Here is a 14496-nt window from a genome sequence, read left to right on the forward strand (position 1 = left end):
CTTCACCCACCTAATCTCCCTTTCTCTCTTTCTCCAAACTGCCAGCAATATATCTTCCAATCCTGGACCCCCACAGCTGGTACCCCTCATTTTATCACCCCCTTATCACTCCCCACATACTAGAAACTACCACAATCTCCTATAAAGCCATTCCCTTGTTGCCCATTCCACTTCTCTCTTTATCTGGAGTGCTCTGGAACACCAGTTCTGTTCGTAATAAACTGCACCTCATTCACAGCCTCTTCCGCTCTATGCTTTCTGGACCGCACAGAAACAAGGCTGACACCCTCCAACACTGCCTCCCCTGCTGCACTGTGCAAAGGTGGCCTTCACTTCACCCATGCTCCTCACCCTGGAAATAAACAGGGTGAAGGATTGGGTTTTCTTATTTTTAACAACTGCAGCTTTAAGCCAATCCCACCTCTACCCTCCCTTCTTTTGAAGTGCACTCTGTCCGCATCTATTCTCTCTCCAACCTCCAAGTGGCCATCATATCCCGATCCTTGGGCCCAGCCACTACTTTCATTGACCAGTTCTCTGCCTGCCTTTTACACTTTCTGTCTGCTGACATTCCCACTATCATCATGGGTGACTTCAACATCCCCACTGACACCTGCCAGTTGGCAGCTTTCAGACTCCTGTCCCTCGCTTCATCCTTTGGTCTAACTCAGTGGTCTACCTCTGCCACCCATAAAGATGGACACACTGGACCTTATCTTCACCCGTCTCTGATGTTCCCTATCAGACCTCAAAATCTTCCCTTTCCCCCTGTCTGACCACCATCTACTGACCTTTGCATCCCTGTCCATCCCTACTGCTCCCCTTGTCCAGCAACTAATACACCCCAGCAGAAATCTTGCAATCTCAACATTCACACTCTCTCTGACTCCTACCACTCTCCTTCATACCTTCACTCCATGACACAGACAATGCCACCATTTTCTACAACACTACTCTCGCATCAGCTATTGATTCGGTTGCTCCTCTCTTGCGTGGCAGAGTGAGACAAATCAATATACAACACTGGCACAACAGACTCACTAAAAACTTCAGCAAGTATGTCAGGTTGCTGAGCAGCAGTGAAATAAAACGTAGTCCCAGAAAGACTTCACCACATTCAAAAATGCATTTCACACATTGTTCAGCCCTCACCTCTGCTAAACAGGATTACTTCAGAACCCTTGTATCTTCTTTATCCCACAACCCCAAACAGTTATTCAATGTCTTTATCTCCCTCCTTTGCCCACAGCTGCCTCCTCTAACCTCTCTTATCTCAGAATATATCAGAATACTTTGTCACATAGTCGCAAGTGCCCGCCCATACTCTCGTGCCCGCCCTTTCCCCACTGCATCCAGCGTTCTGTGCCGGCCCGACGTCACCTTCTTCCCATCGTACCCTGCAGCAGGAAATAGATGGGAGGAGCGAAGCAGGCCACTACAGGAGAAGCGGAGAGGATCTGAGCGACGTACAGAGGGGAGAGCGCGCCCACGAGAGTATGGGCGCGCACTTGCGATGCAATCACAGCACCACCCATACTCTCGTGCGTGCGACCACGTCACCAGGTGTCCCGGCGTGCACGGGACCTCGGGCGCAGTGGGCAGCGTTATGAGGGATGATTTGGAGCATGGGGGACGGCGTAAGATACAGCAACGGACGCCACACGGCCCACCCCCATGGACAATTTACAAGATTTTCAAACCGAAAGGTACAGTTTTATAAAGTATTTATTTTGGTTTAAAAGGGGGCACAAAAAGTATAGAAACCTTACTAGAATGCAGCCCACGAGCTGCAGAGGGGGAAACTTTTAGGTTGAAAGCCAAATTTCTGATGACAAGTTCCCTTTAACCTCTGGTACCTTCCCTTCAACTTTCAAACATGCAACAATCACACCCATCCTAAAGAAATTTTCTCTCAATCCGACCTCTACTATTGGTTATCATACCATATCGCTGCTCCCGTTCGCTTACAAACTCTTTGAACAGCATGTCCATGCTGAACTTTCCTCCCATCTCTCGTTTAAGTCTCTCTTTGACAACCTACAATCCGGCCTGTGTGTATGTGGTTGTGGATGATGAAACCGGTACCGTCCTCCTTTTGGATCCATGTTCAGCACCATAGCCTACGTGGGATGCAGTACCCTGTGGCACCTTGAGCCTCAGCAGCGCCACATTTCCAAGTGCACTTTTAGTGTATCCCACTCCCATACAACCTCTTCATCCCACCATCTCTCTATTGGTGTCCCTCAAAGCTCTGTCCTGGGACCCTTACTCTTCTCCATCTATACATTTGGACTGCCTGAGACAACTTATCAAGTACCACGGCTTACAGTACCACTTACAGTATATGCAGATGCTTCTCAGATCAACTTCTCTGGCCCAGTACATTTACATCACTGCTGCTATATTTACATCACTGCTGTAAATATCCTAGAGTCTCTATCTGTCATATCCTTCTTTTTCTCCTCTCAAATCCTAAAGCTCAATGTGACCAAAACTGAACTAATCATCTTTCCTCCATCTCACCTATGTTCCCTACCTGATCTATCTATTACAATAAATAACATCACGCTCTCCCCAGTACCCGAAGTCCGCTGCCTCGGAGTAACACTGGACTTTGCCTTGTCTTTCATACCATACATCAAATCCCTTACCACCTCCTAAAAAATAGTTCCAGAATCCATCCTTTCCTCAATTCTCAATCTACAAAAATGCTAGTGCATGCCCTCATAGTCTCCCGCCTTGATTACTGCAACATCCTCCTCTGTGGCCTCCCTGCTAACACCTCTCCAGACCATTCTTAACTCTGCTGCCCTGCTAATCCACCTTACTCCTCACTACCACCCCACTTCTCCTCCTTGCAAATCCCTCCATTGGCTCCCAATCCTCCACCGTATCCAATTCAAACTACTAACACTGACCCACAAAGCCATCCATAATCTGATTCCTCTGTATATCTCCAAACTAATCTCCCTCTACACTCCAACAAGTCATTTCCGGTCCTCCAAAGATCTCCTTCTCTCTTCCGCACTCACTCACTGCTCATCCAACCACCTCCAAGAGTTCTCCCGAGTACTAACCCTAACCCCTGTCTTCTGAAATACGCTGACTCATCACGTCAGCTTATCTGCTACACTTGCAAGCTTCAAGCAGAACTTGAAATCTCATCTGTTCAGAAATGCCTAGTCTCCAATGATCCCATCGTCTCACCACTACTGCCGCACTGCCACCTCACCGCCAATAGAGCTGCTGCTTTACCACCGCCAGAGCAGTCACCTCACCACTACCTCACCTACTGTCTCCTCCCCAATATCCTATAGAATGTAAGCCCGCAAGGGTAGGGTCCTCTTACCTCTGTACCCGTCAGTCTATTGTAACTTGTATATGTATTTTGTATGTAACCACTTCTCATGTACAGCACTATGCAATCAATGTTACTCTATAAATAAATATTGATAATAATAATAAACAAAGGCAGGAAAGCTCATAGGCATTCAATGAGAATGTCTTCAGTATAATTAAGTAGGTAATTCAGGAGGCAAAATTTGTGCAGGAAAACTCATAGACATTCAAGATATGGTATCTTCAAAACTCCAAGTAAAAGGATCAGCAGGCATAGTTAGTCCAGGAAAGCTCATGGACATTCAAACAAGGTGTCTTCAATACCATCACATAGGATGGATCAGCAGGCAAAGTTTGCCCAGTGATGTCAAAGCTTATAGACCATCCAAACAAGGTAAATAAATATAACAAAAAGAAAAATCATCAAAGCCCAAGGGTTATTATAAATAGTTCACTGTATACATAGTCTTCATCAGTATTGCAATAAATAATTAAACAAACACATAAACCTGCCAAAAAATGGATGGAAATAATGATTAACTATTTCAGTGTAAATTGAAACATCTGATAATGAGTGTTTAGTGGAATTTAAACTACATAAAAAGAGACGAACGTTGCTTAAATGAAGGAAAACATTATATTATAGAATAAACAATTAGATGCAGGAAACTTGACAGACTTACAGATCGTGGATCGAAAAACAGATCCATTATCACTGTTACGGAGCACATAGTAAATACTGTCATACTGGAAGTTACTAAATAATGACACAGAAAATAAAATACATCCCCACCCCCAAAAAAAAATTAAATAAAAAAAACCACTAAAATTTGGTAGACAGGAAAAATTTTAATATAGAAAAAACAAATGTGTTTTAATATGTAAACCACATAGATGTCTATTTTCCAACATCAGGATCCATGATACCTCCCTCTTAAGTTAAAGGGGTTCTAGGTATTGTTATTTAGTAGTGCCTGCTCTAAATTTGCTAGTGAACTAGGTTAAAATGTCTTGGCACTTTTCAGTGCCTCCTCAAAATTACGCACATTAACCACATTTGGAGTTATGGGTACTTTTCAGGGCTTTCACAAAATTGCCAACTCAGACAGGAAATAAATAATTTATCTTTTGTGTCAGGTGTCTGACAGGTGCAGCCATAGGGTTATGAAACATCTGTTTCAAAGGGGAAGGGTACATCAACAATGACTGTTAAATCACGACGAGGTTGTGGTGGAAGGGTGAATAGGCAAAGTGTTGTAGGTGTACTTGTGGGAAGTTCTGTTTGTCAAAGCTCTAGTGAGCAAACACCAGATCATCCTATCCCAAGAGAAATGAGAACAACTTCCATTACTGGACAACCTACTCCACTAGATTTTTTTGGCAGCCGCATATCGTTTCAACATGCAAATTAGGCTGATAAATATCATGTGCTAGAATGGATGGCAAGCACTGCATCAAGTGACCTCTCCTCCTCTTTTGCACCTCAACATCACAATCAGTTAATTTCTCAGAGGTACTGTGAAGCCCCACAGGTGTTGTGTCGGTGCATTACCTTCAGGGACTCCACGTGGTTGAACAGTCTGGACACAGGTAGGTTGCTTCTTTAGGAGTTTCGTGACGCCACTCTCAGTATTGCGGTTAGGGTGACTGCAGATTAGGGGATGCCTGGGGCTGATGTTGGATGCAGCTAGATGTAGTGGCCTCCCAAGAGTGAGTCAGGCCCCAGGGCCCTGTGTAGGTGTATAGAACCACAGGTCACATAATGACTCAGGCACAGTCCAGACAGTCTTTCAGGGTTTTTACTCACAATAGATGGCAGGGTGAGTACTCGGGCATAGCTGGGCTTAACCAGAAGAAACCAGGCACTCCGTCAGGCTGACTTTTGAGGGTGACTACCGACTCGCCTTTTCTAGCCCTGGTGTTTTTGGAGTGACCCCGACTTGATGTCCCTATGGGGGTCACCCTGGGAAGTTGCTGCTGCCTGTTCTCCCCTCTTTTCGGCCCGTTTGCTTGTACCAGGTGGACTTGTGGACCAGGTCACTCCGGCCGCTTGCCTTTTGTGAGCTATGGGCCCTCTCGTTGCTACGTGGCTGCGGACTCTGTGGTGTTGTCTTGGGGGTCTGAAGTGCCCCCTCAGGCAGGTTTAACAGGGAAAATTGAATGAATGTCTGCACTGGGACCTGTAACCCTTACGGGCTTGGTACCTCCCTGGCAGTCCCCGTACTCAGCCACCCCTTTGCTCTCTTTAGCCTTGGGTGGATTTCAGGTGGCACTACCAGGTGACTGATCTCCCCTGTCGATAGTCACTGCACGTACATTGTCTGACTAGTGGCAGCCTCAGGTCTCCTCTTTGCGTCTGCTCTCCATGAGCTCCACTTCAGACTGGCTCACTACTTCCGCCCCATTGTGCCTGCCTATGCAACTTAGCAACCGGGCTCTCTACCACACCCCTTGAGTGGAGATGGAGGCCACGACCCCTCCTGGATTCCCCAAGTGTCCCTCAAAGGTCCATGTGGGAGACCTGATTACTATGCGCCTGTGTAATTACACCTCGGTCAGCCTTCTGGATTACCTGTATTGTACTGCCCCCAGCATGGGTGCAGTACTCAGTGGGGCCTGACCAGGTCAGGGGCGCCACAGTACCACCCCAATTACACTTGTTTCTCCCGCATCACAAATCGCTACCAGTCAAACAGACTGTGGGGAACCACATATGGGTGAGTCTGCAGAGCTGTTCAAATATTCTATCCGATGGGCATCAGGGGGCTGCTCCAAAGATTCCCAGGCTCAAAAGGAGGAAAACATCTGCACCTATGTCCAAAATCTTTGTTAGTTGGATCCGGACCCAGACGAAGTAGGGTCCAAGCAGGATCCTGACACTCGACAACTGATGCTAACCCCCGGGGATGGAGGTGAAGATGATGAGACTCTGTTATGTGATGTCAGGTCAGGAAAAGAAGTAGTAGGACAAGATAGAGCATGACGATTAAGTTCTAGATCCCACTTGGTGTAAACCCAGAGGCATGCAGCTCTGTAGCTCAGCAAATAAGGAGGAGGAAGCCAAAGAAGTCATGTTGGAAACTTTATCCAAACAGTAGTGATGCAACCATGAGAAGCACTGCATCGTCAGCCATGATTAGCAGTGGTCGCAGGTCTGCAGTTTCCAGGAAGGGTTGCCTAGCCTGGGCATTTTTTGAGACTGCAGAGGATGACCCAACTTTCGTTATCTGCCAGTGTTGTAAACAATGAGTCAGTAGAGACAAAAATTCAAATAGTTTGAGGACTACATGCATACAACCAACATGCTTTTCTGTGGGAATCTTACTGCACTAAAATGCAGACTACCGGGACTACTCAACCACTGACTGATCAATCAACCGCGTCTGCTGCTTCTTCTTCCTACTATGTCACCATCAAAACTATTCTCACACAAGCCTCTGACCGAATAACCTCCACTTGCTTACCCAACACAATAGGTGCAAGAGAGAGCCAGTCAGCTGTTATGGAAGTGACCATGCGTGCCAAAAGACTCCTAAAAAAAGCAAAACAGGCAGGTACTGATGTATATCTGTCTATAGTGGATCATAGAAACACACCCACCCAAGGCATAGACAGCAGTCCAGCCCAGAAGCTCATGAGTAGACGTACAAGGACACTCATGCCAACCGTTAGTCATCTGTTAAAGCCAAAGTTGGTGGGAAACATCAAAGCTCAACTAAAGAAAAATCAAGATAGGCAAGCTTAGATCTGCAAAGGATCTGCCAGATCTCCAGAGGAATGACAACATACGGCTGCAACCAAGCAACAAATACGACAAACATTGGCAAAAGGCAAAGGTTGTCCAGAAATTAGGACCTTGGTAGTACGAAATTGTAACAGAAGACAAAAGAAGCCTAAGGAGAAATCGGAGATATTTGAGGAAAACACAAGAACAAGATGATTCATGGCATTTTGAACAGTATCCTGATGCCCAAGATAACGAGGCAGCAAGTTCAAGCCAAGTACCAACAGTGACTGCTGACCATCAGGGTGCAAATGTTAACCAGAGACAGGCAATATCAGAAGGCATATTACCAGAATCAGAACAACTACCAGAGGTGGACAATGACTCTTCTTATGTTACTAGGGTGGGCAGAATGATGAGAAAGCCTGCGCACCTCAAGGATTATATCTAACTGTATATATTGTAATTATCTTTTACTTGGTCAGATTAACTGTTGTGTTTATTAAGTTTGATTGTTCTTCTTGTTTAAAGAGAAAGGTTGTAGCAATATTTATGTTGTATGGCCTCTAGGGTCCTCTAAGGGGTCTCACTACCTGTATGTGTTCACCACAAGCAAATGGGAACTCGCTGGTACTGCAGACAGAGTGCAGGCAGCAGACAGAGATGTAATGGCTGACAACACCACCTAATAAAGAGCCTGAAGATCTCCACTGAATGTGATTACTAAGAAACACAGCAAACAGAACAAAAACCATGAAAACATGCACTGTTGCCAGAGCTTGAGGACTGGAGATGAGGATCACTACTTTAGAGGGTAAGGGGCAGGAAAGGCCCAAGAGGATGGGAAGTGATAGAAAAAAAACAAAAGTTCAAAGTTTTAGAAAGTAAGGAAAGGAAATGAGCTGAAGTTCCTGGCAAATGATAAAAAGAGGTGCACTGCATTGGTCAGAAATTAAACAAGGACCTCCCATGTGAAAATTCTACCACTGAATACCAATGCTTGAATACTTCAGAAACACATTTAATGCCCACTGAACCTCGGCCAAGGGCTTGACAGGCATCTTCCCCCCAACCTGGCCACACACAGGAATTCGATCTCAGGAACTCGACTAGCTAAGTAGATAGTGCATGAGACTTATAACCGCAACAAGCTTAATAACCCAAGAGCAGTGTTGCCCAGTTTCCAAAACCCCCCAAGAGTGCATGCTTTTAGGGATTTCGTGCATTGTACAGGTGATAATTTAATTATCGGCACAGACAATAATTCCATCACCTGTGTAATACTAAGGTGATGGAAAGGAAATGTGCTGAAGTTCCTGGCAAATTATAAAAAGAACTGCACTGCATTTGTCAGAAATAAGACCCTCCCACGTGGGGGGTGAGAATTTTACCAATGAAAACTAATGCTTCAATACTTCAGTAACACGTTTAGAGCCCACCGAGCAAAGGTTTTAGAAAGCAAAGAAAAGCACTGAGCTGAAATTCCTGCCAAACGATGAAAAGTGCTGCACTATATTGGCCGGGAATCGAAACCTGGTGTCCCACATTCCTAGCAAATTGTAAAATGAGCCACACTGTATTGGTCAGAAATCAGACCTGGGCTTCCCGCATGGGAGGTGAAAATTCTACCACTCCACACCAAAACTTGAATTCTTCAGTAACACGTTGAGTGCCCTGCAAGCAAATGTTTCAGAAAGTGAGTAAAGGATTTGCCCTGAAGCTTCTGTCAAAAGATGAAAAGAACTGTAACACATTGGCTGGGAATCAACCCCAGGCCTGCCATCTGGTAGGCAATAATCCTTCCACTGAACCACCAATGCTGGGGTACTTTAGTAAGTCGTCCACTGCCTACCAAACCTGGATCCAGGGCCTGACAGTCACATTCCCCCTGAACTGGTCAAACACAGCTCTGCTACAGCAGTATGCCACAGAAACCTGGCTAGCTCAGTTGGTAGAGCATGAGAAAATTAACTTAGGGTTGTGGGTTTGAGCCCCATCTTGGGCAGTTGCTTTTGCTTTTAGCATGTGCTAACCATTGTCAAACAAGCTACACCTATGCAAAATGCGCCCTATCTGTTATGAAACACAAGAAGCTTTATAATCCAAGAGAAGTGTTCCTCAACTCCACTCCCCAAAAGCTTAAAACAGTGTATGTCTTTATGGTTTCCCATTATTGCACATATGATAATTTAATTATGTGCCAAATTATGATAATTCCAACACCTGTGCGATACCAAGAAAACTGAGAAAACAATCACTGTTGCTAACTCTTGACGACTAGAGTTGGGGATCACTGCCCTAGAGAATAAGGTGCAGGGAAGGTCCTAGAGGATGGGGAGGAAAAGAAAAAAAAAGTTCAAAGTTGTAGAAAGTAAGCAATGGAAATATACAGCATTTCCTAGCAAATGATGAAAAGAGGTGCACTGCATTGGCCAGAAAGGAAACCTGGGCCTGCACGATTGATAGCTCTTGAGGACTGGAGTTGGGGATCAATGTTTTAAAGGATAAAGGGCAAGGAAGGCGCAAGAGGATGGGAAGGCAAAGAAAAACAACAAAAGTTCAAAGTTTTAGAAAGTGAGGAAAGGAAATGCGCTGAAATTCCTGGCAAATGATAAAAAAGACCTGCACTGCATTGGTTAGAAATTAGATCCAGGCTTCCCGCTTGGGAGGTGAGAATTCTACCATGGAATACCAATGCTTGAGTACTTCAGTAACATGTCTAGAGCCCACCGAGCAAAAGTTTTAGAAAGCGAGGAAAAGAGTTGCGCTGAAGTTTGTGTCAAAAGATGAAAAGAAAGGTATTGCATTGGCCAGGCATCTAACCCAGGACTCCCATATGGCAGGCAAGAACTCCACCACTGAACCACCAATACTTGGATGTTTCAACAACTTGTCCACTGCTCACTGAGCCTGGATCCAGGGCCTGACAGGCAGCTTTCCCATGACCTTGCCACACATAGCTTTGATGAGTCAGAGTGTTACGGTTGACCTCCACCTTGCTATGCACCCCAATTTGGGATGTATTCCATCTGTATAGATTTTGGCGTTTGGTGACTGTTCACATTGGGTCATCAGGCTTTGTCCACAGGCTATATATATACTTCATGCAGCATTTGCTTGGACCTGTCCCGCCCACAGCCATGACTCAGTCATGGGTACGGGACTGCAATAGACCAGGTGAGTGCTGCTGAGAGCAGTTCTGCTATTTATATGTGAGGCCGCATGGCACATTTTATAAAAATATTTTAGTGTAGGACTGCTTCAAATGAGATTTGCCGTGACGTGGCGAAGCAGCTCAAGAAATTGCAATTTTTTGCCAAAAATCTCAAAAAAATTTTTATAATGCAGTTTGGAATATTTGATGCCTTAGTGCACATTGGTGCTGGCTCTTTGTTGTTTCTTTGTTGAATTGGTCGGTGGTTGACCTCCACCTTGCTATGCACCCCAATTTGGGATGTATTCCATCTGTATAGATTTTGGCGTTTGGTGACTGTTCACATTGGGTCATCAGGCTTTGTCCACAGGCTATATATATACTTCATGCAGCATTTGCTTGGACCTGTCCCGCCCACAGCCATGACTCAGTCATGGGTACGGGACTGCAATAGACCAGGTGAGTGCTGCTGAGAGCAGTTCTGCTATTTATATGTGAGGCCGCATGGCACATTTTATAAAAATATTTTAGTGTAGGACTGCTTCAAATGAGATTTGCCGTGACGTGGCGAAGCAGCTCAAGAAATTGCAATTTTTTGCCAAAAATCTCAAAAAAATTTTTATAATGCAGTTTGGAATATTTGATGCCTTAGTGCACATTGGTGCTGGCTCTTTGTTGTTTCTTTGTTGAATTGGTCGGTGGTTGACCTCCACCTTGCTATGCACCCCAATTTGGGATGTATTCCATCTGTATAGATTTTGGCGTTTGGTGACTGTTCACATTGGGTCATCAGGCTTTGTCCACAGGCTATATATATACTTCATGCAGCATTTGCTTGGACCTGTCCCGCCCACAGCCATGACTCAGTCATGGGTACGGGACTGCAATAGACCAGGTGAGTGCTGCTGAGAGCAGTTCTGCTATTTATATGTGAGGCCGCATGGCACATTTTATAAAAATATTTTAGTGTAGGACTGCTTCAAATGAGATTTGCCGTGACGTGGCGAAGCAGCTCAAGAAATTGCAATTTTTTGCCAAAAATCTCAAAAAAATTTTTATAATGCAGTTTGGAATATTTGATGCCTTAGTGCACATTGGTGCTGGCTCTTTGTTGTTTCTTTGTTGAATTGGTCGGTGGTTGACCTCCACCTTGCTATGCACCCCAATTTGGGATGTATTCCATCTGTATAGATTTTGGCGTTTGGTGACTGTTCACATTGGGTCATCAGGCTTTGTCCACAGGCTATATATATACTTCATGCAGCATTTGCTTGGACCTGTCCCGCCCACAGCCATGACTCAGTCATGGGTACGGGACTGCAATAGACCAGGTGAGTGCTGCTGAGAGCAGTTCTGCTATTTATATGTGAGGCCGCATGGCACATTTTATAAAAATATTTTAGTGTAGGACTGCTTCAAATGAGATTTGCCGTGACGTGGCGAAGCAGCTCAAGAAATTGCAATTTTTTGCCAAAAATCTCAAAAAAATTTTTATAATGCAGTTTGGAATATTTGATGCCTTAGTGCACATTGGTGCTGGCTCTTTGTTGTTTCTTTGTTGAATTGGTCGGTGGTTGACCTCCACCTTGCTATGCACCCCAATTTGGGATGTATTCCATCTGTATAGATTTTGGCGTTTGGTGACTGTTCACATTGGGTCATCAGGCTTTGTCCACAGGCTATATATATACTTCATGCAGCATTTGCTTGGACCTGTCCCGCCCACAGCCATGACTCAGTCATGGGTACGGGACTGCAATAGACCAGGTGAGTGCTGCTGAGAGCAGTTCTGCTATTTATATGTGAGGCCGCATGGCACATTTTATAAAAATATTTTAGTGTAGGACTGCTTCAAATGAGATTTGCCGTGACGTGGCGAAGCAGCTCAAGAAATTGCAATTTTTTGCCAAAAATCTCAAAAAAATTTTTATAATGCAGTTTGGAATATTTGATGCCTTAGTGCACATTGGTGCTGGCTCTTTGTTGTTTCTTTGTTGAATTGGTCGGTGGTTGACCTCCACCTTGCTATGCACCCCAATTTGGGATGTATTCCATCTGTATAGATTTTGGCGTTTGGTGACTGTTCACATTGGGTCATCAGGCTTTGTCCACAGGCTATATATATACTTCATGCAGCATTTGCTTGGACCTGTCCCGCCCACAGCCATGACTCAGTCATGGGTACGGGACTGCAATAGACCAGGTGAGTGCTGCTGAGAGCAGTTCTGCTATTTATATGTGAGGCCGCATGGCACATTTTATAAAAATATTTTAGTGTAGGACTGCTTCAAATGAGATTTGCCGTGACGTGGCGAAGCAGCTCAAGAAATTGCAATTTTTTGCCAAAAATCTCAAAAAAATTTTTATAATGCAGTTTGGAATATTTGATGCCTTAGTGCACATTGGTGCTGGCTCTTTGTTGTTTCTTTGTTGAATTGGTCGGTGGTTGACCTCCACCTTGCTATGCACCCCAATTTGGGATGTATTCCATCTGTATAGATTTTGGCGTTTGGTGACTGTTCACATTGGGTCATCAGGCTTTGTCCACAGGCTATATATATACTTCATGCAGCATTTGCTTGGACCTGTCCCGCCCACAGCCATGACTCAGTCATGGGTACGGGACTGCAATAGACCAGGTGAGTGCTGCTGAGAGCAGTTCTGCTATTTATATGTGAGGCCGCATGGCACATTTTATAAAAATATTTTAGTGTAGGACTGCTTCAAATGAGATTTGCCGTGACGTGGCGAAGCAGCTCAAGAAATTGCAATTTTTTGCCAAAAATCTCAAAAAAATTTTTATAATGCAGTTTGGAATATTTGATGCCTTAGTGCACATTGGTGCTGGCTCTTTGTTGTTTCTTTGTTGAATTGGTCGGTGGTTGACCTCCACCTTGCTATGCACCCCAATTTGGGATGTATTCCATCTGTATAGATTTTGGCGTTTGGTGACTGTTCACATTGGGTCATCAGGCTTTGTCCACAGGCTATATATATACTTCATGCAGCATTTGCTTGGACCTGTCCCGCCCACAGCCATGACTCAGTCATGGGTACGGGACTGCAATAGACCAGGTGAGTGCTGCTGAGAGCAGTTCTGCTATTTATATGTGAGGCCGCATGGCACATTTTATAAAAATATTTTAGTGTAGGACTGCTTCAAATGAGATTTGCCGTGACGTGGCGAAGCAGCTCAAGAAATTGCAATTTTTTGCCAAAAATCTCAAAAAAATTTTTATAATGCAGTTTGGAATATTTGATGCCTTAGTGCACATTGGTGCTGGCTCTTTGTTGTTTCTTTGTTGAATTGGTCGGTGGTTGACCTCCACCTTGCTATGCACCCCAATTTGGGATGTATTCCATCTGTATAGATTTTGGCGTTTGGTGACTGTTCACATTGGGTCATCAGGCTTTGTCCACAGGCTATATATATACTTCATGCAGCATTTGCTTGGACCTGTCCCGCCCACAGCCATGACTCAGTCATGGGTACGGGACTGCAATAGACCAGGTGAGTGCTGCTGAGAGCAGTTCTGCTATTTATATGTGAGGCCGCATGGCACATTTTATAAAAATATTTTAGTGTAGGACTGCTTCAAATGAGATTTGCCGTGACGTGGCGAAGCAGCTCAAGAAATTGCAATTTTTTGCCAAAAATCTCAAAAAAATTTTTATAATGCAGTTTGGAATATTTGATGCCTTAGTGCACATTGGTGCTGGCTCTTTGTTGTTTCTTTGTTGAATTGGTCGGTGGTTGACCTCCACCTTGCTATGCACCCCAATTTGGGATGTATTCCATCTGTATAGATTTTGGCGTTTGGTGACTGTTCACATTGGGTCATCAGGCTTTGTCCACAGGCTATATATATACTTCATGCAGCATTTGCTTGGACCTGTCCCGCCCACAGCCATGACTCAGTCATGGGTACGGGACTGCAATAGACCAGGTGAGTGCTGCTGAGAGCAGTTCTGCTATTTATATGTGAGGCCGCATGGCACATTTTATAAAAATATTTTAGTGTAGGACTGCTTCAAATGAGATTTGCCGTGACGTGGCGAAGCAGCTCAAGAAATTGCAATTTTTTGCCAAAAATCTCAAAAAAATTTTTATAATGCAGTTTGGAATATTTGATGCCTTAGTGCACATTGGTGCTGGCTCTTTGTTGTTTCTTTGTAGAGTGTTACGGAAGCCTGGTTAGCTCAGTTGGTAGAGCATGAGACTCTTAGAGGTACTTTGCACATTGCGATATCGCAGGTGCGATGTTGGTGGGGTCAAATC

The sequence above is a fragment of the Anomaloglossus baeobatrachus genome, chromosome 5 (genome assembly GCF_048569485.1).
Source record: "Anomaloglossus baeobatrachus isolate aAnoBae1 chromosome 5, aAnoBae1.hap1, whole genome shotgun sequence".
Taxonomy (NCBI): Eukaryota; Metazoa; Chordata; class Amphibia; order Anura; family Aromobatidae; genus Anomaloglossus; species Anomaloglossus baeobatrachus.